The 25,454-nt window shown below is 40.5% G+C and overlaps 1 long non-coding RNA gene across 1 annotated transcript; it reads left to right on the top strand.

Moving 5' to 3' along the window:
* Positions 1 to 1,926: 1,926 nt before the first annotated feature.
* LOC119088737 lies at positions 1,927 to 23,419 on the top strand. The gene is made up of 2 exons (XR_005092446.1): positions 1,927 to 2,134; positions 23,134 to 23,419. It is a non-coding gene; the product is annotated as an uncharacterized LOC119088737 (long non-coding RNA).
* Positions 23,420 to 25,454: the final 2,035 nt, after the last annotated feature.

Genomic DNA, 25,454 nt, shown 5'->3' with positions numbered 1-25,454 from the left:
TTCAGTCATTTGTGGCAATTTCATGTTACTATGAAGGACTAGAGATATTCCAACATAGTTACTAAGTATCATTTAACGTGTTAAAACTAGTCCAGATATTTATTTATCCATACATGTCTCTTAAAAGGTCAAGAGTGGAAAAAGAAAGGCATTTCTGTAAAGCTGACCAATGCTTCAGCCCTGACATGGTACATCAATGAACCACTTGGTTTTTGAAATCTCCATTTTAAGGAGTTGCTGTAAAGATTAAAGATCATACAGAGAAAGTGTCTACGTACAGGTACTGGCACATCAGTAGATATAATCATTTTTATTTGATTGATTTACTGATGCATGTGTATGCATGGGTGGGTGCGTGAGTGTGTGTGGACGTCTTCATGTGTGTGCACATCTTTGCATGTGTGCATGTGGGGGGGGCATGTGCACATAAATGCAGGCATGTGTGTGGGCCTGAGGTTAATCTCGGGTTAAGTCTGAGCCTAGGGATCCAGCTGTTCTGTCTTCCCTGGCACTGGGATTACAAACACATGCTACCATGCTTTGTCTTTTACATCGATGTAGAAATTGAACTCAAGCCCATGGTTCACTGACTAAAGGATCTTTACATCCCTGGAATACAATTGTGTTTATCGGCTCAAAGATTGCATTTTATAAGCCAATACTTAGTGTAGATGATTAGCTCCGTGTTAGAGGAAAGGAACATTGAGAACTCACTACACAGAGTTTCCTTTTGTTTCCAGCCAACATGCACATCTTCAGCTGTTTCACTCACAGTGACCCTGCCAATCTTAGAATTTTAGAATTCCTTTCTTAGTAATTTCCCAAGCTGAGGGAAAAAAGGAGACAACTATTTTTTTTCATTATGGATGCTTTCTCCTTAGTACACTAGAAAAGATACAGTGTTAACATTTGCTAATATTGCCAATATTCTGGGAAAAAAGATGCTGAGTATTAATTATGAACAGTTACAAAATAGAATACTTCTTGATTTAACCTTTTTTTTTAAAAAAAATGAATTCGAAGAGGGAGGAAGTGAACAGCAGAAAGGAACCTGTCTTTTGGCAAGCTCTGACACACGGAAACATTATTCTTCCATGGTTTTTCCATGCATTTGAATCTCTGGACAGCTTCTCAATTGCAGCTTGCTAATGCGGGCTTTAAAGCAGTTCTCCAGTTCAGCTCACCTTCGTCAGTCAATCTGTCTTCAGTCAATAATGCATGAATTCCCAAGAAGGGAAGGATTCTGAGTGAGAGGCCCATTTTCGTGTTCCTCCTCAGCAAGATGCTTGATCCAGAGAGCCTGTCATCCCATCAGGAGGCCCTGCTAATGGCCCTTCCTCTCCAGTCCTCTGCAACTGTTTCTAGACTTCTGAAGAGGCTTGAGTTGACTCCCTCCCACCTGCCAGCCAGCATCACAGCTCTTCCTCCTGTACCAGATGAAACCCTTTTTAGTCCGGAAGTTTTCCAGATTAATACCAGACCCTTAATCTCGTACCACTCCCGACCTGCTGCTTCTCAACTTCTTAAATATGTGTATTATTTGGGCTGCACTGAACCAAATTGTACTCTTCCCCAAATTGAAGGATAACACTCAATTATAAGATCATAGGGTATTCAAGTTCAAAGGGGAGGTTTTGAGGTTTAGCTCAATCACCTTATTTTTCAGATTAAAATAAATCAGAACAAAGACCCAGTAAAGGAAAACTGTCGTAGTACAGAGGAAGGCAGTAGAATCCGAGACAGGATGAGAAAACCTGGAGCAATGTGTGGCTCAGTAGAGCCCTAGCGGTGTGGACTCCAGCGGGTCATTGGCTCTCTCTGTGCCTTGGTCTTTCAGTCTGCAAATCACAGCATTGCTTACTGTCTTCAGAACGAATGTTAAAGGCCTGGTACCGTTAAATAACCGTTGCCTGCCATACGCTCACAGCTGACACGTGGCCGACCGGAACCAGAACCCCAAATGCTGGAGTCCAAATCCAGGCTCTCTCCTTTCAACCTGGGCGATCGGGTAGTTCCCTCAACTGTTGAATTTCTTCTGAGCATTCCCAAGCGTGCTGGCCTCCTGAGAAGCCCCTAAGCATCCTTCGAGGGTGGCTGCTTCCCAGACAGTTTGGAATTCTTTTGAGACAGGCAGGTAGGAGGGATTTTGTTATTGTTTCTTGCCTTAGGGAAAAGATCCCATCAGTAAAGCAGCAATAAAAATGTTACTTCTATTAAGGGGAAATGATTAACACTCCTTTAGTCAGGCAATATTTCCCCACCCATTTCTAAATCTGGCCTCACAGGAACTAAGCCACACAGATGGGGAACCAGAAACCTAAAAAAAGAAAAAAAGAAAAAAGAAAGAAAAGAAAAGAAATTGATTTGGTGAGGAGATGTGGTTGAACTCTTTCATCTGGTTTGTCTCAGCTGGTTGTGGGAAGTTATACAGATTTGAATAAAGCTGAAAATCCAAGCAAGATATTATAAACCTGCAGCCGCGGGTATCAAAGCTTGAGGAAACTCAAGAAATCCGAACCAAGGTAAACTAAAGTGGGAGGTGCTACACCTCTTTCTTGAAAGCGAAGCTCTGGCAGGAAGATATATTCACCTTGTAAGAAAGGATTAAGCCCTTCTAATTAATTACCACCCTCATGTTTACTTTTCCCGCGTCAGTGAGCTGGAATGATTAAAGCACTTGTTGCTCTGAGACTCAGACAGGAAGGAGTGAGCCTGAGCCGCAAGATGATGCTAAATATGCCCATCCTGGCCGCTCCTGTCGAATCCAGCCTTCTCGTGAACTGAAATAAGCGCTTACACAGCCAGCCAACGGGCCAACCACATGTCTGTGGTGGTTTCTTGAAAAAAGTAGTTCCACGTGGAAAGTCAATCAGCATAAAAAACAGCACACATGGTTGTTCTGAGCAGAGAATCTTAGCCATGCGGGTCTGGGAATTCCATGGTGTATTGTTTGAGCCCACGAAAATAAGACATTTTCCATCAGAACAATATGTGAGATAGGGCACGTGACTTGTCTGAGTAATGGATGAAAGGAAGTGTGTGAGGTTGAGCAGAGTGAAGAAGTGTTTGTTTTTTTTTTTTTTTTAAAATCGGGTCCAGAATGGAAAAAAAAAAAAAAAAAAAAAAAAAAAATGAAAGCATGCCCTGTTATAAGATCTAACCCTATAGAATCTTTGAGGATTCTTTTGATTGGAATTTTAACAAAGAAGTGATTAACCTATTTAAATCCACTAGCAAGAGTAGAACATGGTGGCATATGACTGTAATCCCAGCAGTGTAGAGGATCTTGAGTTCAAATCCACTCTTAGTGACATAGTGAGTTCAAGGCTAGCCTAGACGTCACATAGACCAGGTCTCAAACAACCAAGCCTAAGAAACACAAACAACTCCTAACTCACAGTGACGCTGGAACTAGATTGTCACAGACTATGTTTTGAAAGTTTCTGTGTGGTGCAGACCGAAGAGGTGGCTAAGCGGTTCAGAACATTGGTACTCTTGAAGAGAGCCCAGGTTCAGGCAGTACATGTCCAGAGTTGTTTTTATTCAGACCAGTTATTGATCAGCATCATGGAAATTAGCACTAATAGAGAAACAATCACTGTCACAGGTACCACTGTGGCTGCAGTAGAAAGTGGAGGGCTATCTCAGCTATTACCAAATTACTTAGACAGTTATGTTCTTGAAATAGGAAGTAAGTTCACGCAATATTATAATATATAATACTTAAACTGCTCTCAGAACGCATTAATCACCACCACTGTGAGTGTGTGTGTGTGTGTGTGTGTGTGTGTGTGTGTGCGTGTGTGTGTGTGTGTGTGTGTGTGTGTGTGTGTGTTCATATAGGTGAATCTGCCTGTGGATTCCAGAAGTTGATGTCAGCAGTTTTCCTCAGTTGTTCCTCATCTTACTTTTTGGGGGTCGGATCTCTCACTAACCCGAGGCTTGCTGATTTCACTAGACTGCCTGGTCACCAATCCTAAGCCATGGGCATCTTCTTGTCATCACATCCCCAGCCCTGGGATCGCAGGCATGCACCACCCTACCCAGCTCTTTGAGGTGGGTGCTGGGAGTTCTCCTCCGTGCATGGCAAGCACAATGCTGACCTAGCTATCTCCCTTGTCCCCTCCTGGCATTTCTTATTTCTTCATGTTCACTTCAAGACAATGGTCTGAAAATGTGCTTCAGTATTCCACTCTGCATCACTCAGGTATCATCACGACAGCAAAGTCATTCTAGACTTTAAAGGAAGAAATTTAATTCAGATGAGTTACCACATGGAAATGCAGAGAAAGGAAACAGGAAATGAAGAGACGGTCTGTCCTTTCAGCAAGCTCCAGGGTGAAGAAGAATGTCTGTCTCTTCTATAGGGAGCACATGAAAACATTTAATATCTAAACAGCACTGCCTTACAGAAGGAAAAAAGAGTTTATGAAATTGTATTGCTTTGTGACTAAAATTTGTATCATTAAAAATATCTAGTGTGTCTTCAACAACTTACTCTCGGATTAAGTCCGTTGATGATCTAAGAGTATTTGAAAACAATTTTAGCCATGAAAAATAATAATAATTTTCATTCAGACTGGAAAATCCAGTTCAACTTAGTGATAGCCTGGTATAGTGGTGTGTATCTTTACTCTCCACACTGGAGAGGCAGAAGCAGGAGGATGTCTATGAGTTCAAGGCCAGTCTGGTCTATGTAGCTAGTTCAATGCCAGCCAGGGCTTCATATGGGATCATGTCTCAAAAAATTAAAAAATAAACAAACAAACAAAGCCTCAAGTTATCCTTAAATTGGAATTAAATATACAAAGTATTTTTGAAAATAATACATTTGGAAAAAATCTTGCTCTACAAGTAAAAGAAAACAGAACATTGAGTTTAGATGTAAAAGAACATTTATCGCATCAGATCGACTAGAGAATCCTAGTGAAACAAATACGTCCCAGCTCATATATCTGCTAGTTGAGCGGAACTGAGAAGGCTGCAGTGATGGCTAGCACAGGAACCAGGATAAGGTTCCAGCAGTTCATGCGGATCCACTTCCGCCTAGGCTTCTGTTTGTAGGTCTCTGACTTCCATCATGGCGGTGAACAGCTGCCGTCACTCCAGGTACCGTCTGTAAACACCACACCATCCAGAGCAGGGCAAGGGCTTTGTCTTCCTCCCACTGTAATATAAACTCTCACATTTCACTCTGCATTAACCTGAGCCTGTCCCTGAAGTCAGAGAATCTTCATGTCCTGATTCATTTCCTTCCCAATTAATTCTCCAAGTTCAGCCGGTAACGGGTGGCGTCACATCAGAGTCCACACCTGGAGCCAGAAACAGATCCAAACCCATTCAAACTACACATCTACTATAGAGCAGTGGGAAACTGATCCCAAATGTAACCCCATTTGCGCTTAGGAAGGCAGAAAGAATGATTACTTAGTAATCCGCTAACAAATAGCTACTTCCAAGTTGAACATTTTATGCCTACCATGGAGATTAAAAACAAAAACAAAATGAAAATACTTAGAATCTGAAGATTTTCCTGAGATACAGAGAAACAAAAGGCACAGAAGTTAAAGATTAACCAAATACAGTAAAAGAAAGGCTGTGTGTAAACTCGATCAAATGCGTGCGACCATAGCAGAGACATTGTAGTGATCTGAAGAAACGTCCTTCATAGTTAGAACATTTGAGCACTTCCCCCCTCGGATCAGTGGTTCTCAACCTTCCTAATGCCATGACCCTTGAATGCAGTTCCTCATGTTGTGGTCACCCCCAGCCATAAAATTATTTCGTTGCAACATAATTGTAATATTGTTATTGTTATGAATCATAATGTAAATATCTGGTATGCAGGAGATCTGATATGTGACCCCTTTGGGAGTTGTGACCCACAGGTTGAGAACCACTGCCCTAGCTGATGGAGCTGTATGGGAAGGTATAGGTGGTACAGACTTGCTGGAGAAAGTGCATCCCTGGGGGTGGGCTTTGGGATGTAAAAGCATTCCCCACTTCCATTCGTTCTCTCTGCTTCCTGCTTGCAGTCAACACGTGAGCTCTCTGCTTCCTACTTCCATACCTGGTGCCTGCTGCCATGGGTTCCCCACTGTTAATGACTCTAACCTTCTGGAGCCAGAGCCAAAATGATCTTTCTTTTGTAGGTTGTATTAGAAACAGAAAAGTAACTAATATAGCCATTAAAGTTAAAAGTTTAGGATGGGTGGTGGTGTAGCACACCTTTAATCCCAGCACTGGGGAGGCAGAGGCAGGCGTATCTCTCTGAGTTTAAGGCCAGCCTAGACCACAGAGTGAGTTCCAGAAAAGGTGCAAAGCTACACAGAGAAACCCTGTCTCAAAAAAAAAAAAAAAAAAAAAAAGTTTAGAGGTGTGAAGCAAAAACACACATTAGCTGGAATCTCAATGTGTGTGAGTGTGTGTGTGTGTGTGTGTGTGTGTGTGTGTGAGAGAGAGAGTGTGTGTGTGTACACACGTGCTTACGTGCTTTATATCATTCTGAAAAAGCTTCAAATTAAGGTAAGAAAAAAAGAGGAAACCTTTCTGCTAGTAAAACCATCAAAACTCCATACCTTAGAAACTCCACTGGAACAATTATTGTGCCTAGACCTACAGAATTAGCGTTTCCTTGCAGAAACAGTTTGAGAGGCCTTAGCTGGAGTATAATGCCATGTTTAGGTCAGTTGTTACTTCAGAAAGGCGTGGCTATTGTACCTGAGGGGAGACTGAAGGGGTGGAGTGTCGGGAAAGGCAAAGGGACAAGGAGACAAGTCATCAGAGGGAACGTCTGAGCTGCTTGAGCTGTTGTTCTCCATATGTTCTAATTAAGAACGTGATCCTGGGAACCTTAGTAATGAAGTTGGGTATCTGCTTCATCTAGAAGTAGATGGATCTCTGATAGGCATATCATGGCTCGTGTTTGATAAGATGAATATTAGTGTCTTGTTCATGTCACTTCATCCAAGTATCGCCCAGGCTGTCTTCTGGAACCTTGGAAAAGGTTGGTAAACTGAAGAGACCAAAGAATGAAAGTCCTGGGTTTTTATTCACCATTTACCTCTCTCAATAAATACCTTTGCAACTTGTCTGCAAGTTCTCTTCTTTTGGAATTGCAGACAATCCAAGCAAAACTTAATTTCCTAGAGGCTAGAAAATAAATTTGTTTGTGTTGGTTGCAATTCTGAGTTAAATTAATGATATATCACTTAAACAAGCATACATTATACTAAATATCAGCTTTGGAAATAGAGATAAGAGACAGTGGCACATGCCTGTAATCTCAGGACTAATGACAGGAAGATATCAAGTATGAAGCCATCCTAGACATGAATGCAAGACTATATCATAAAAAAGGGAAATGGGGCTGACAAGATGGCCTAAAGGGGAAGAGCACTCGCCACTGAGTCTAACAACCTGAGTTCAGTCCTGACCCCACACCGTAAAAGGAGGGAACTCCAGTAAATTGGGCTCTGGCGATCACATGTACATCTTGTTGCAAGTGCACATGTGTGTGCATGCACACACACATTCAAAATACATAAATGAAATGAAAATTATTTTTAAAATGTAAATTCATAGTCACTACTTAAATACCCACAGCATTTCAAGTGTTAAAAACATTAATATCTCATTGGAACTCACCCTTAAGGAGCACCACAGATGTAATGAGTCCATAAAAATCTTTATGGCAACTGATTCTACAGACTCATTACATCATTCACTATGAAAAAGTGGGTGTTAACATTTCACCTCTTTTGCAAAGTCATGAATGATGTGCACCTCCTGAATGGGAGCACACAATGAATTCCAAGATAATGTCAAGAAGTTGAAATATTGTTTGCATAAAAGTTGCAACAGAATTTCTCAATAACAAAATTGTATTTTTTGGAGTCTGGAGAGATGGCTCAGCATCTCTTCCAGAGGTCCTGAGTTTAATTCCCAGCAACCACATGGTGACTCACAACCATCTATAATGGGATCCAATGCCCTCTTCTAGAATGCAGTCGTACATTCAGACAGAGCATACATATATTAAGAAATAATAGTAATACTTACATAAATAAAATTTAGAAAAGAAAACCATTTTCAAAAAAAATTCTTTTATAATTTTACAGAGTTGATGAATCCATTTTAAAGGGCAGAGTAAAGGATGGCCTTTTCACAGGAAGTCAGAGCACAGGAAGAAGAGAGTGAGTGTGGTACATCTAATCATATGACAGAGTGTGGCCTCTTCCCAGGCCCTTGTAAAACTCAAAGAAAGCTGTAGCATGCATGTAATTCTTGATTTGAATTAAACTTTTGAATAAATCAGCTCAACTGAGTTTTGATATAGATTAGTGGAAGTTAACACAAGATGGAGTCAGGAAGAAAGATCACAATCTGAGCTGCTAAAGATTGGTGGAAAGTATAGAGCTTTCCAGTCATATGAGTGTGTGTGCCTAAGTGCTGTGAATGCACAGGCAAGAGCAAGCATACCTGTCGGCTAATGGCTACTGGTGAAGGTAGCAAAACATTCAGCTGACATCTGGGTTATAATAAATACAAACCCAACAGTGATACCCCTTGGTTATAATAAATACAAACCCAACAGTGATACCCCTTGGTTATAATAAATACAAACCCAACAGTGATACCCCTTTTCTGAACAGATTTCAGCAAATCTGTTCTTCAGTTGGATCTGGAGCCTTTTGATCAAGAATCTTGTATTGATATTTGAAATGTGATAGACACCTGGACCCTTCATAAGATATTAGAGACCTATAATAGTAGCTGATGCTTATCAAGAAGTTATTGAGTATCAAAGATATCAATGCCTTTAAAACAATGGGTTTATTAATACATCAGCCTGTGAGGTAGGTACTGCTTTAATTTTCATTTGAAAGATGAAGAATGAAAACTTGTAAAAGTTAATTAGCTTTGCCAAGGCCACACAACTGGAAAGCTATGGAAAGTATTTTTTGTTTGTTTTTATTGAGAGGAGGGTTTGACGCCTGAAGTCTGTCTACAAATTGCATATTCTTAGAGAACCCCCCCTTATTAATTGCATTTTCTGTAAATGGCTAAGGTTTCATAGTCAGGGTGTGGGGAAAGAAAACTAGACATGTTTAGAAATATATTTAGCATCTAAATCAGAGAACTGTCATCTGGCTCTACAGGATAACTCCAGCCCAATACTCACAGACTCCTAGAGCATCGTATAATTTTTAAAAAGATGAGATAAGTCTATATGCACTGTAAATTATTTGTGTAAATTATATGAGCTGTCCCTTAATGCCTAGACTTTGAACAGCAAGCACCTAGCTTACCAGTCTTTGACAGGAAATCCAATTATACTCTACTTGGTTTGCATTCCCCTATTTGAACCAAGATGCATATATTCTCTCAGTACCACCTGAAAAATCCCTGCATTTCCTTCATGGACACTTGTAAGGACTACCTTTTACATCACTATATTCTGCTCTTGACCTGCTAGGATCTCTGTGAACTCACGACCTGGTAGAATATGATGTCAAGGAAACTTCTGCCTTCAACCATGTAAAAAGTCCCCAAATTAAGGGATTTGAATTTTTTGTTGATCCAGTAACAGTTTCTTATTTTGTTAAGGGGCATCAATTTTTGGGAGGAATACAAATGTTCTTTCTTACATTTTGCTTATATAAATTCTAATATAAAATGTGTCGTCTTCCTTGAAGTGGACACATGATTCAATTGGCATATTCTGTCCCTTGGACCACAGTGATTGCCTAAGAAATGGGAAGAAAACTCAAGCTAGGCTAGTGAAACCCACCTCAGAAATGATGGAAATAGAAATGGTTGTCTGCTGAGGCAGGGATCCCGGTGTGAGTTACAGAGGGAGGAATAAGCCCAGAGCTGGCAGAAGCCAGAAAAAGAGCCTACAAGAAAACGAAGTCATGCTAGAGAAAGGCAGGGAAGGGAGCTGAGAGAGATGGGTATTATTACTTGAGCCTGTTTCCACACAAGGTTGGATTTTCCAAGGGATTCAGAAAACAGCCCTTTGTGGTGATTTAACCCTGCTCCGTAATGGGACGTTCTCACTGACCGTCTTCTGACATGCTGTTCTCTGTGCTTTGATGAAGTTTGGGAAAATTGAAAAGTATCCAAAACACACTAAAAGAAAAAAAAAGTTACCCCTTTCTATACAGCAGATACATATGGCAGAAGACTTGATTTGGCTGGCTGTGACAACCAGGCATGCTTGTAACCTAAGCATTCAGCAGGCGGAGGCAGGAAGAATGAGGAATCTGAGTTTGAAGCCAGCTGAACTATAGAGCGAAACATTGTCCTGATGTAAAATAATTGTTTATTCAGACTATTGGAAATGATCGGATCTATTCCAGATTAATGGGATTTGAAGAGAACACAGGACAAGTAACAACTTGATTCATTCCTTCAAACTTTGGATCAGGATTCTTTTAGATTTTCCTTTCATTACATACATTCATTAAGAAACAAGACACATAAAAAAGGAAAATTGACACTTTAAGCATTGCAACTTAAATCTTTAAAACATCTGTAGCTTCCCAAATATCCCATCAACAGGACAGATGTCTGAATGTGTCAATGCCTGAGGGAGACCACCTTAGTCATCAACGCTTGCTGGCTCCTACCTTCATGGATATCACGTATTACAACAACCAACACTTCTGTTGGTGCTGCTGCTTTTGAAAACGGATATTTTCACATAGAAAGACTGCAAAGTTCCATTTTTCTACTTTCATTATTTATACCCGTATTAATTACTACATTTTCAAGTATGTGGATGCTATAGTAATCTTTTGAATGAAATATTCATTCCAAAGACAATGACTATACAGTAAATCTTTGCCATTATATATTTCTTTGACCAGCAGTGTTTTACACACACACACACACACACACACACACACACACACACACACACACACACACACACGAGTCTCCCCCTCCTTCTCTCCCTTTCTACTTCATCCCCTCCCCCCATTAAGAGTTCTTAGCCTGGAGGAGTTAAAAATCACTAATGGAAAGGATTTTGTGGCCTGCATAGTAAACTAAAAAGACTGCTAATACCCCCAGGGTTCAGCAGTGACTAAATCCTCAGCAGGGTTCAAAGCTGTGGCATTGTCTTTTGCAAATTAAAGCCTTTTGTTGAAGAATTTTACTTCTTCTACTAAACCTTCTTCACACTTCAAATGCAAAAAATGAAAACATTTCAGGTTTCTATCAGAGAAAAATGAACTCCTTTTTGCAGAACCCATCCGGTTTTCTACATCCCAGATGACAGTATGTAGGTTGACGCATTCAGCAGCCTGAACAAAGAACATGAATGGGGAAACTAAACAAAGTGAGCCCACACATTATCTGTTGAAGACAATCTTAGGACTCAACGTCAGGTAATTTTAGGATTACATTTTGTCGGTTGCCTTTCACACTTTTCAGAGAGGGAAAACTAATCCACAGCTGATGGCCCATATTCTTACAATAAAGACTAATAAATTTTAATCCTTGAACAATGAAAACTGCTTTAGTGTGCAGTTTTCTTTCCTTATTCAAATAAACAGACAGGAAGATATTTCTGTTCTACATTTACCTCTGTGCAGATAACTGCCTTGACATGAAAACTCAATTGGATGAATTTATTTGAACTAACATAAAATTGAGTAAATATGGATCAACACAGCAAAATAAAATTTCCTAAGGATTTTTATAACCCAACTGAGATTTTATTTAAGACATACTGTAGTTTTATTGATAATTAGGAGGGTGAAACATGCCCTATCCAAAAATTATCAGAAAAATAAAACATTTTTCAAACTTCTATTTTATTGAAAAAATTTCTTACAATGTATTTTAATCATATTCTTTCCTCTTTTCCTCCCCCAAATCTTCCCAGGTTTTTTAAGTTAATTTTTTTTATCAATTTCAATGCTTAGTGACAGCCGCTGTTCTTACCATTTTTTATTGGACACGTAGACACATACAAATACTTGCAAATATCAGATCCCAATGAGTGCTTTTAAAAATGAAAATTAATAGTTTCACAGATCACTCTTCTATCGACAGAAGATTGAACCTTGCAGGCAACTGGTACTCTATTTCATAAACTAGGCTCAGCAAAAACACTTACAGACACCCACTGTGAACTGTGTTCCTTGGTTCAGACTAGCAAGCACAAAATTAGCAGCAGGATCTACTGGCTATATTTTCCATGGCCTAGCCGGTCAAGCCCGCCACTGTCCACATGCTCACACGCTGTCGTCCTCTGTAGCCAACTGCAAAGGAGCCAGCGTCAAGCACAGGACACCTCCCCTCCCCCTTCTCCCTATTTTTCTGCCTGTTGTCAACATCTGCTCTTTCTCTCACAATAGGTGTGACAGAACACAGCACTGATGTCAGAGGAAAGGACTTCTTGGAGGCTCCTCTCTTGGCTGAAACTACCCGTCTGACTTTCCTTGCTGCCATGCTATGGTTTCTGCTCTTATATTTTTGGTTGTGAGCCTAGCCTTTAACGGCTGAGCCATCTCTCCAGCCCGGTTTCTGCTCTTATTTGGCTGCATCTCCTTCATCTGTGTCCCTTGGTAATGATGCTCTCCTACACAGTTCCATCAGCAGCTTCTCTCTCAAAAGAGTTTCTTCCTCTTTTACTACCATCTATTCTTATGGCTCTGAGTGTTATTCTTCTTAATTTTTTTAATCAAAATATGATTATGTCATACCCACCCTTCCTTTTCCTCCCTCTGACATGTTCCTTGTTCCCCTTCTACAAGCCTTCCTGCTGACGCCCACCACACCCCCTCAAACTTATGGTATCTTTTGCTTTGGCTGTTATTGTTACACACACACACAGTCACACACACACAGTCACACACACACACACACACACACACACACACACACACACACACACGACCTGCAAAGCCCAACTTCGTTATGTACATATGAGTTCAGAACTGACCACTCTGTGTTGGATAACCCATTAGGGGCTCACCCTGAAGTGGGACAAAAGCTAACCGTCTCTCAGCAGTCATTCCTGGCCTGCTGTTCTTGGCCTAGGGGTTGGTCCCCATGGGATTGTTTTTGTCCCCTTTAAACAATTGCTTCCAAGTATATATCTAACCTCTATACCTCTTTTCAGCTTCCGAAGGATTTCTAACTACTTGTTGGAAGTATTTATCTATTTATTCCTAGAAACTAGAGGCAATATAAATTATTTAGGGGTACAATCTCAGGACATGAGTTAGGAAAAGGAAGTGAGAAAGGAGGGGAAGACATCCTACCATTGCTGGAGTGCTGGTCTTCCCAGGAGCCTTCCTTTCCATATAGGAATAATTAGTACTTAGCAAAGAGCCTACACTTTGGAAGGTATCAAGAAATCTTAGTTTAACTGAGTTGCATTGACAAATGTTTCTTTCCTTTGAGTATCTACTCTTTGTTTATCTTTGAACTGCTAATGATTACTGTCAACTATTGTGTGGAACATTGAGCGATACAACACATCCTACTCCAAATGTCGAATACTTGTTGTCAAGCACCAGTAACGTTTAATGTATTACAAATTGCATAAATTCATCATCAGTAATGAAACAGAGACGTCTGTCTTTTTTTTATACTTCACCATAAGACAATTTTTCTTTCTGAAGCATTCTGATAAGAAAGAAAGGGAACCAAGTATTTTGGGGACAATGTTCATGCTTATATCACTAAATGGTTTTGTTCTGTGTGCATATTGCAGTGACCACATGAAACTGAAGGTAATCTTATGTGTTGGGTGGCCAGTTTGCAGCAGCCAATGACCATTTTGAAAACATTCCTGCTAGGAGGCTGGAAGGGTGTCATAAAAGCCTCCTACTTAGCCAGCCCTTGACACCCAGCTGTTGGATTAAGGGAGGGTCTGAGAAATCCCAAGAGAGGGAACATGGCAGTTGAATGATAGAGGTGTTGGAAAGGAGAATCTAGACCTTGGCTCTTGCCAAATATGGCAGTCAGGGTAAATCAGTGTCTGTTTACAGCTATTTGAGGATGAGTTCCTTTGAAAATATCTCCACGTATTGTTATAACAGGAATCTACACAGCAAAAACATTGAACTAGAATTGGATAATATAAATACTAGACTTGGTGCCATCAGATTTTTTCTGTTAATCTGTCAATTGAGCACTTTGAGCATCAGTTTCATCTCAGTGAGAAATGATAATCAGCCCTGTCTGGCAATGATGCTATTGTAGATAGTAGGAAGAAGATAAACCTTGATCTTAAAGAAAACAAACAAACAAAACAAAACAAAACAAAAAAAAAAAAACATCTAAACCTGCCTCCATCAGTCACTGCTTGAAGGCTCTCCAATGACAACCAAGGTAGTCACCAATCCTGTCACAGGGGATGGTCTGTTCAGGCTATGTATCCACTGCTGCCAGGAGTTTTAGCTGGGGCCATCCTTGTAGACTCAGGGAAATTTCCCTTGTATCAGGTTTCTACCGACTCTCTAAATCCTTCCTTTCCAGTTATCTTTCTCAACACTTCCCCCTCTGCCCACCCCCAAACCTGATCCCTCAAGTTACCATGCCAACCTGCCCCCAGTCCAACCAGGAGATCTCTATTTCACTTTCCCTGGGAGATCCATTCTCTCCCCCTGGACCTCCCTTGTTACCTAGCCTCTCTGGGTCTGTGGATTGTAGCATGATTATCCTTTACCTTACAGTTAAAATCTATTTATGAGTGAGTACATACCATGTTTGTCTTTCTGGGTCTGGGTTACCTCATTCAGGATGATTTTTTTTTTCTAGTTCCATCCATTTGCCTTCAGATTTCCTGATGTCATTGTTTTTAACAGCTGAGTAATACTTCATTGTGTAAATGTACCACAATTTCTTTGTCCATTCCTTGGTTGAGGGACATCTAGGTTGTTTTCAGGTTCTGTGAATTACAAATAAAGCTGCTATGAACATAGTTGAGCAAGTGTCCTTGTGATATGATTGAGCACCCTTTGAGTATATGTGCAGCAGTGATATAGTTGGGTCTTGAGGTAGATTGATTTCCAATTTTCTGAGAAACCACCATATTGATTTTTAAAGTGTCTGAACAAGTTTGCACTCCCATCAGCCCCACCAGCAATAAGGAGTGTTCCTTTTGCTCCACATCCTCTTCAGCATAAGCTGTCATTTGTGTTTCTGGTCTTGACAGGTGTAAGACGGAATCTCAGAGTCACTTTGATTTGCATTTCTCTGATAGTTATGGATGATGAACATTTCTTTAAGTGTTCTCTGCCATTTGAGATTCTTCTGTTGTGAATTCTCTGTTTAGGTCAGTACCCCATATTTTAATTGGATTATTTGGTTTTTTGATGTCTAGTTTCTTGAATTCTTTGTATATTTTGGAGAGCAGCCCTCTTTTGGATGTAGGGTTGGTGAAGATCTTTTCTCATTCTATAGGCGGCCATTTTGTAGAAATTGACCGTGTCCTTTGCCTTACAGAAGCTTTTTATGAGGTTACATTTATTAATTGTTATTCTTAGTGTCTGAGCTACTGGCATTCTATTCAAGAAGTTGTCTCCCGTGCAATGCAAACATTCCCTCACTTTCTCTTCTATGAGGTTCAGTGTATCTGGATTTATATTGAGGTCTTTGATCTGCTTGGGCTTGAGTTTTGTGCAGGATGATAGAATGGATATATTTGCATTCTTCTACATGCTGACATCCAGTTATGCCAGCACCATTTGTTGAAGATGCTTTCTTTACTCCATTGTATACTTTTGACTTCTTTGTCAAAATACAAGTGTCCATATGTAAGCAGATTTATGTCTGGGTCTTTGATTTGATTCCATTGATCAATGTGTCTGTTTTTATGTCAATACCATACTTGTTTTTATTACTATAGCTCTGTAATAACGCTTGAAGTTAGGGATGGTGATACCTTAGAAGGTTCTTTTATTGTACAGGATTGTTTTAGCTACCCTTGTTTTTTGTTTTTCCATATGAAGTTGAGTATTGTTCTTTCAAGGTCTATAACGAATTGTGTTGGAATATTGATTGGTATTTCATTTGCTCTGTAGATTGCTTTTCATAAGATGGCCATTTTTACTATGTTAATCCTACCAATCCATAATCATGGGAGATCTTCCCATTTTCTGATATCTTCTTTAATTTCTTTCTTCAAAGACTTGAAAGTTCTTTCATTTGTTTGGTTAGAGTTACCCTAAGATATTTTAAAATTGTTTGTAACTATTGTGAGGGATGTTTCCCTGATTTCTTTCTCAGCCCTTTTATCATTTTTATATAAACGGGCTACTGATTTTTTTTTTGTTTTTTCTTTTTTTTAGTTAATCTTGTATCCAGCCATTTAGCTAAAGGTGTTTATCAGCTGTAGGAGTTTCATGTTAAAATTTTTGAGGTCATTTATGTATGCTACCATATCATCTGCAAATGAGCGTTGGACCAAACTTGGGGAGTTCTGCTGAAGAGAAGAAGGAGGGAATGTAGGAGCCAGGGGGACCAGGGACGTTGAAGGAAAACCCACAGGAATGGCTAGCCTGGCTCATGGAAACTCACAGTCTGAACCAGCAGCAAAGGAGCCTGCATAGGACTGACCTAGGCCTCTGCACAAGCATGACAGTTGTGTCGCTTGCTCTGTGTGTGGGACTCCCAGCAATGGGAGCAGGGGCTGTCCCTGGTGCTTTGCCTGGCCCTTGGGAACCTATTCCTCGTGCTGGATCGCCTTGCCCAGCCTGAATACAGGGGGGGGGGGAGAGGTGCTCCGTCTTATGGCAGCTTGATATGCTGTGCTTTGCTGACACCCATGGAAGGCCGGCCCCTTTCTGAGTGGGTAGAGAGGAAGGGTGGGTTGGGAGGAAGGGCAGAGGCGAGGTAAGGGAATGGAGTGGGAGAAGAGGAGGGAGGCAAGGCTGTGGTCAGGATGCAAAATAATAAATTAATTAATAAAAAAATCAAAAAAGGAAAAAACTTTAAAAATTAGTTAAGAAATATAAATTATTTTGGCATTCAGTTTCTTTTTATAAATTTTATTTTATGTTTATTTACTAGTTTTATGTGTGTGGAAATGTGTGTATACTTACATGTGGAGGTCAGAGGACAGCTTATGGGAGTCAATTCTCTCCTTCTACACCATGAGTCCTGGGAATTAAACTCAGTTCCTTAGGCTTGACAGCAATTGCCTCTACCCTCTGGGCCAAATTGCTGGCTCCAAGCCCCAGTTTCTCAATACAACTATTTTATATGCTAGGAACATAAGCTCATTCTATTTTGAATTAAGTTCCCAAGATAACATGATAACAAGATCAATTATTTTATTTCTATTATGTATAGTAATAGCTTATAATGGAAGGAGCTCATTAAAATATTTTTAATTCAGCTTTTGAGCATGTGCCTTTTTCCAGTTCCCTAGCCCTCTCCTATTTCCAGGTTTACTTTTCTCATCCTTAACAAACTGTTTCTAGTGTGTGTGTGTGTGTGTGTGTGTGTGTGTGTGTGTGTACATTATTGTAATGAACTGATTTTGCCTGAATACATATTTTTACATTAACTCACCAGAAGTGTTAAACCACTCATTTGAACATCTGTGGTAGCAATGTATAAGTACTTATATACATTGTGTGGACAGAAGATGAGTGTACACAGAAAATGAGACAGGGTGACACATAGAGTTAAATGTGGTGATCTATTGTGTACCCTAATAAAATTTACCTGAAGATCAGAGGACAGAACAAACCACTAGATTAAACACAGAGGCCCAGGCAGTGGTGGCACACACCTTTAATCCCAGGAAGTGATGGGTGGGCGGAGAAAGGTATATAAGGCATGAGGAGACAGGAAATAAAGGCTTTTCGGCAGACGTGTCCCTTTCAGCTAGAGGCTTTTTCAGACTGAGGAGTTGGTGAGGTAAGAGGTGGTGGCTGTGGCTTGTTCCTTTGTCTCTCTGATCTTTCAGCATTTACCCCAATATCTGGCTCTGGGTTTTTATTATAAGACCATTTAGGAATTCGTGTTACAGTTAGACAAAAACACAAAGAATATTTAGAATTCCCGAACTAAGCTCTCATGAGAGAGAGATTTATCTGTACATGTGAATTTGTCTTTTTATAGCTTTTAACTGGTAATTTTATAGGAACTTGTACTAAGATTCTTTGCTTATTTCTTCTACATATAATGTGGAAGATTCCATGACCACGTGTCTTCCACAGGAACATATAAAAACTGTATTATAATAAACACAAGGGGTGAATAGTGTAAACGATTTTATACATGTGGTGAGAAATATTGCTTAATGTCTGATTTAACAGCTTCCCATTATAGTTAATATAGTTTAAAGAGTAAGATGGACTAAATAGAGGCCAGAGAAGTGGCCAGCAGTTAAGAATTAGTTCCCAGCACCCACATCAAGTGGTTCATAACTGCTAGAATTCATTCCTAGGGGACCCAACACCCTCTTCTGGGCTGCACTAGCTTCTGCAAGTGTACGATACACATACATATACCCCCCCATATATATAAAATAAATAAATACATTTTTTAAAAAGGGCCAAAAGTGGGAATAAAAGCTACATTTTAAAATTCAAGTCATACTATATACCTTCCAGCATATGCTATATAAGAATAAACTGTACATCATACAATTTTTAAAATGTTTATATAAAAATAGTTTTATCTTTGCTAACAAAATAGGGATGGAATGAGTGGCAGTTGTCTTGTGATGCTGAAAATCATTATCCACCTTAGCAAAAAAAAAGTGTATTTTCAAATGTCTTTGTTTGCTAATTTTCTGCTACATGTGTTCAGAAGAAAGCAAGCTTGTATGCGCCTTTGACTACTTTGAGGACTCACAGTGTATCACTCTATCCTTGACATGTAATCATTATGTTGCTTATGAGAGTCTCTAGAGTTCTATGGGAGATGTCCAAGAGATTTCATAGTAAGGTATAAATGCTTCTTCCTAAGGAAATTGCCTCAAAAGCATGCAATTTACTAACCCCTAGGGACATTTCTTTCTGTAAATAGCTTCAAGAGAGCTCTTATGTTAATTGCAGCTGAGACTGGACTTAAGCATAACTGTAAAATAATTGTAAAATTACCTCAAAACTTTCCTTTTACACAGGTACCTGTGTTTGATCAATTTAAGCACCTTTGTAGTAATATCCATTAACAGGATCTCCTTCAACTCTGAATCAAGAATCGAGAATCCATATTATACTACAGAAGCACATGACAGAAAATAATCGGAACATAAATATGAGCAAGACATTTCCTATTGTTTCTACAGTTTGCACATCCCTTTGCAAGACCTATTTATTAATTTCATATACAGACTTGTACACCGAATAAAAGAATAAGTCCAAAGTTAGAATTTTTGGGCTTCCACAATCTAAGCTTTGTAATTGCTTGTCAATTACAAAGAAATTGACCCTTGTCAAGCTAATGCAACTTTTCTCCCTTATGCTAAGAAATGACTAAGAACCCAAAGCAGACGAGAAGGAAGCTAGAGGCTGAAGTCTTTACAAAGAAGACATCTGTCTGAGCTGACAGACAGTTCAGTCTTCATCTGTGAAGCAGAGCCAGTGGGGGGTCACAGCAGTTCCAAAGATGAGAGGTATTGCTTGTGCCCCTTGCGCTAATATTAACTTCTAAGGGAAAATAATGCATGCACTATATATGCAAACATGTACATACACACACACACACACACACACACACACACACACCTAAAATACCCAACAACAGCTTTTTCCAAAGAGCCAGATTCTAGGTTACAGCTGGAGTGGAGACGTAAGGCCGTTTAAGTCTCCCTTGATGGAACTAGGCAGTTTGCTGTGCCATTAATTTTTCATCTCAAGACAACCTTTCTTTGGCTGATTTTTTTTTATTTTATTATTTTTTTCTTGTCCTTGCAGATGTTGAAAGGGCTTTTAGGTCAGATGCGAGTGCAGATGCATTACCACTGACAGGTCTGTCAGTCTCCTCTCGTTTAAAATGCTTTTTGGCACTTAGCGCATCGCGACTCATAATCATGCCTGTTCACCCTAAATTATAAAGTCTTTAATGGCTGTGACTGGCCTTTCTGGGGAGGCCTAATGCAATGAAGACCGAAGCAAAGAGGTCCGTAACAAAAGGCATTAAAATCTATTATAAGGCAGATCTTCCCCCTCTAGGAAATAGCCTCACGAAGCAAAAGCATTCAGACAGACCACACCGGAGCGAATGGAAGTGTTTCTCATGCTCTGTTATACAGATCTGTCTCCCCAACAGCTTCCATGGATCTAAAACAGTTGTCTAGCACAGTAAATCTCTGCAAACTGTGCTGTGGAAGCAGACACTGTCGTGGTGGAAGTAAATGCTGGTGATTTATATTTACACTAGAATCTTTTTTGTAATGGAAGGAGAGCTGAGACGATTTCTACAGTTCTTAAAAACAGCAATGAAATTGCAAGTCAGGACACGGCAATTATTTACATAAATCTTTTCTTGTTATTTCCTTCCTTCTTATCTCGCTAATATTTATTTTGACTACTTCACAGAGTGACTCTGACTTCATCCAGGATGGGAGCAGGGCGAGGGGATGGTGCCACCCAGGTAGTTCTTAATAACAAACTCTCCAGCGTCTAATGCTCTTCTCTTTCCGTACTTCTCATTTATACATTATAAAACGTGTTTCCTTTTTATACTTGTACCTGTGAATGATTTCAAAGAAGACTGTTGATATCCACAAGATCAATTGCATGTGTAAATACTTTAGCACATTTTCCAAGCATCCTTGTCTTTGCTTTTACATTTGATGGTCTGGCTCCGAAAGAGTAGCGCAGAGCTTACCCAGACCAAGCAGCTTTTTCAAAAAGAAATACAGTAAAATTGCACAGGGTCACTTCCTCCAGATATTTATAAAATCCAAACTTGAGTCAAGTCGAATTATTAGTGTGGGAAATTTATTCTGAGTTAAGATTTTATGGATATGGAGGGGAAAAATGTGAATCTTTGTGGTTATAAATCAGTAGCTTTCAACCTGTGTAACCTCAGGACGAATCTTACATGAGAAATTGTCAGAATTTCGGACTCAAGTCCTGCCCAGACCCACTAACCCGGAAGCTCCCAGAGAGGAAGCACAGCAACCTGTGTTTTAACAGCCTTTGTGTCTTCTGATGCTCACCACAATGGAGAGCCACCAGCATAAGCAAATTAAAGAGACATTACTCTCCGTTTCAAGCTTATGAGCAATTTGAGGCCACAATGCCACAAACGGGAGTAAAACCTACATAATCATTCACAGATTTTTATCTGAATGTCATAGGGACATAAAGTCAGATTTAAAAGCAAAGTTTTAAAATGTAAAAGTTTTAAAAGCAGATATTGTTTGAACAAAAGTCTTTCATCAATGTTATTTGAATCCTTTCACTGTTTATATAGTTTATATGTGAAATCAATGTCAGTCCTGTATGTACTAAAGTTTTGAATTTCTATTTAGTTTTCTTTCTGTATAGTTGCCTTGGTCTCTGTTGTCTGTCCTTGTCAGCTAACCCAAGTTATGTAATCTAAAAATTAAAGGAGAATCCACCTATATAGAGATTTATCTGATTTTATGTAAATTAGTATTTTTATAAAAAATCATTCATGCCCTAGAAAAATTCCAGAATTATCTATGTGAAAAAAGCTAAGAAATGCCTGAGAACATTCCTGGGGTTTGACACACTGTGAAAGAAGAGTTTGGATGTCATTTTACAGGTAAAAGCCAGCCAGTCTCAAAGTCATGGTTCCTGGAGGATGGTTTGAGGGTTTGAAAATAAAATGGGTATTGATGGTATAAAAGAAGAAAACTTTTCATGTAAATTTTGTAAGCTTAAAGTAAATGGATGTCAATGATATCAGGGAACAGAAAAATGAGGAGAGCAGAACTGTCCACTTCCTAAGGAAAACAGGGGTCTCCACTCTTCCTTTGACTCCTGGAGGCAGGTCATTGGTTCTATGTTCCTCACACTTGAGATATGACCAACATCTCACTTGTAGGACCTACACCTCAGATGTAGGACCACAGTGCACCTTGCTAGTTTAATAGAGAAATCCGAAGTCAGAAGAACTGAACTTTGCTGTCTATCTTTGTCTTCAAAATATTGAGGGAATAATCAATAACCTCCTGCTTCTGTCCCTTCTCATGAATTTTAATTGGTTCTCTTATCTATAAATGAAAGACTTGTACCAAAGATGCCCAGTGGTAATGTCATTCTCAATGCCAGCTCAACCATTCTGTTTTCTTTCCATTTGTCTCACTATTCCAGGAAATTTACATTTAAATGTAAGTTATTATTGTTTCCAGAAGAAGATGATTTTGGCTATCAGGAAACATGTTTTCTGAATCCTACTTCTACCTACTCTCATTCATTCTCTCATTTCAATAAAAGCACACAATGATTGGCTGGGGTTAAGTGTTAAACTATTAAGTTGTGAATTAGAGGGAAGTCTCACAGTGCACATTTATGATTTTGACCTCATTGGCACTGACCTTTAACCCCAACCAGCTGAGCTCATGAACCACAAGCACGTACCAGTGGGAGAATAATAGAAAAGCTCCTTGGTTGTCCAGCCCAATTGCATTCATCACATGCATGTATTAGGATACTGCTCTTCAGCTCTTCTTTCCCCGAAGAGAATGACGGCCACTATGATTTCACTTTGCCAAACACCTGCAAGTTGCTTTCTGATAATATAGCTGTGCCATATGGATTAGATCCCAGTCTTTAGGAGAAATTCCACATTTAAGAGTGGAAGAGTGGTAGACATGGACTTGAAACAGAATGTATTGGAAATGTATGAACATAGACTGTATTCAAATACAAGGGTGAATAGCTCATGTTTGTACCTAGAAGGCATGAATTTAAGGACAGAGCGTCACTGACTCTTCTCTTTGTCCCCCTACTTGAGCAAATTCAAACCAGTCAGAATGCAAATATAATAACATTAAAGTAATGTGGTCAGTCATTATTCTCATGCCCTGCGGAATTTCCCAAGTATTAATTAATGTATTCCAGTGTGCAAATGTAAATATTAGCTGTTGAGATGTGGTTTACACAGCATAAACTAATGTTGGGAGAACTCTTGATCTTTTGATTTCTCCTTTTCCTTTCCTTTTTCTCCTTCAAGATATTCATTACAACAGTGACGCATGCAGAAGAAATGAGTGGGAGAGAGAAGTTTGCCCACAGACAGGAAAGCTGAGTGGAGGTCTCTCAATGCCTGTTCAAAACAGACACCTACAGACACCCCTATGGCCCACCTAAGGCACAGGTGTCCTGTGTTCCTTTCTGCATATATCCAACAGCAACGGGTCGTTCAACCCTCCCTGGAGAAGCTTCTATTAGCAGCAAATGGTGATTAATGCAAACAACTGGCCAAAGTATAGAGAATAAAAGACTATCGAATACAGCCCGGAATGGAACATGTGTACCACAACATCTCTTCCAAGGCTCAGGGACAGAGTGTGTGTGTGTGTGTGTGTGTGTGTGTGTGTGTGTGTGTGTGTGTTGCAGCTAGAAGTCTAAATGTCAGCACTTCTCCATTGTTGTCTAGTAAATTCATCTTGACTTAAGATATCTGTAAAACTAATAACAGGACGTCTTTCTTTTAACAGAATCACACAGAATAACATACATACAATTGCAACTTATTGTAAAAATATATTCGGCAGAAAGTTTCTTCTAGAATTAAGTCTTTGACATTTCATCAGAGATATGTGTCTTCTGCCTCCCACCAGCCGCAGTACTAAGAGAGCATCCCTGCACCTCACCTGGGCAGCAGGGGTTCAGGTGAGTGGGCCTGGGGGACACGAGAGCAGGAGGGCTGACCTCACCACTCCTCATCTGCCATGTGGTGGCACGGATGAGGAAAAAATGCCCTCCCTCCCTTTGTCCCTTGCCACCTGTGGCAGATGAGAGAGAAGGCCCTGGGGCCACTATGGTGGTGGGAGAACTGACCCTGCCCCCCACCAGCCGCAGCACAGAGGAGAGCGGGCACAGCACCTCACCTGGGCAGCACACTGGAGCTGACCTGTTGGCTGGGGGGCAGGTGAGCCAGGCCTGCGGATGTGAGAGCGGGAGAGCTGCCTGTGCCCTCGCCCCCCTCCCACCTTGCCACCTGCGACAGGCCAGTCAGGAGAGCTGACCTCTGGGGCATGCGCCGGCTCTGCCCCTCACCAAGGGCAGCAATCCAAACAGCAGGCCCTGAACCTCGCCTGGCAGAAGAGTAGAGCTGGCCCTAGTGGTGTGGGTGTGCGTGAGATGGACCCAAGGATGTGAGAGCAGGAGAACGGCGGCCCGGGCCCGCTTCTTGCTGTCTGCTACTTTGGGTGAGCTAGACAAGGCAGTGCTGGAGCACTCACATGTTAGGAAGACTTTCTGAATTTTTAAATTTCTCCTTTTTTGCAAATGGATGATGATGATGATGATGATGTAGATGATGAGATGGAAAGCTCGCAGGCTGACCAACCCAGCTACCACCCAGGCCCAGAACCAGGACTACGAGGTAGCCCACTCCAGCACCCATTTCATGTATGAACTGCTGGAGCAGGTGAAGGGGACCAGTCTACAAATCCAAAGCTCCAGGATCTCCGTGACACAAGGCAATAATAGGATATCCAAGAGAAGACCCAGTGAGGGCCAGAGGCCTCCAATCAGACCAATGAACATTTGCAAGTAAAGATATACAGACAAAAGGATATGCTGTGTGACTTACTGTGTGATTCACTGGACCATACTACAGCCTCCATACCGAGATTTGTTTGTTTGGTTGTTTGGTTGTTTGGTTGTTTGGTGTTTTGTTTTTACTTTTAAATTTTGTTTTGGGGGGTAGGTTGCAAGGGAGAAGCAAGGGGACAGGCGGGGTGGGGAAGGGATGTATGAGTGGAATCCGGATCCATGACGAGAAATCCACAAAGAATCAATAAAAAGTTAATCATAAAAAAAAAGATGTGCGTGGTGATATTGTGTTCCCCAATATATTGTGCACCCTAGTAAACTTATCTGGGGTCAGAGACAGAAGAGCCACTAGACAGACATAGAGGCCGGAAAATGGTGGCACACACACCTTTAATCCTAGCCTTCTGGAGGCAGAGATCCATCCGGATCTCTGTGAGTTCAAAGCCACACTGGAAACATCCAGGCATGGTGACTCACGCCTTTAATCCCAGGAAGTGGTGGCAGAAAGGTACATAAGGCGTGAGGATCAGGATCTAGAGCTGGTTGAGCTTTTCAGGCTTTCAAGAAGCAGTTCAGCTGAGATCCATTTGGATGAGGACTCAGAGGCTTCCAGTCTGAGGAAACAGGATCAGCTGAGGAATTGGCAAGGTAAGGTGGCTGTGGCTTGTTATGCTTCTCTGATCTTCCAGCATTCACCCCAATAACTGGCACTGGGATTGTTCTTATTAATAAGACCATTTAAGATTGGTGCTACAGATGTGTCTTAACTAA

This window comes from Peromyscus leucopus, chromosome 11 (assembly GCF_004664715.2).
Source record: "Peromyscus leucopus breed LL Stock chromosome 11, UCI_PerLeu_2.1, whole genome shotgun sequence".
In the NCBI taxonomy this organism is placed as follows: Eukaryota; Metazoa; Chordata; class Mammalia; order Rodentia; family Cricetidae; genus Peromyscus; species Peromyscus leucopus.
This window is presented reverse-complemented; position numbering and strand designations above follow the sequence as displayed.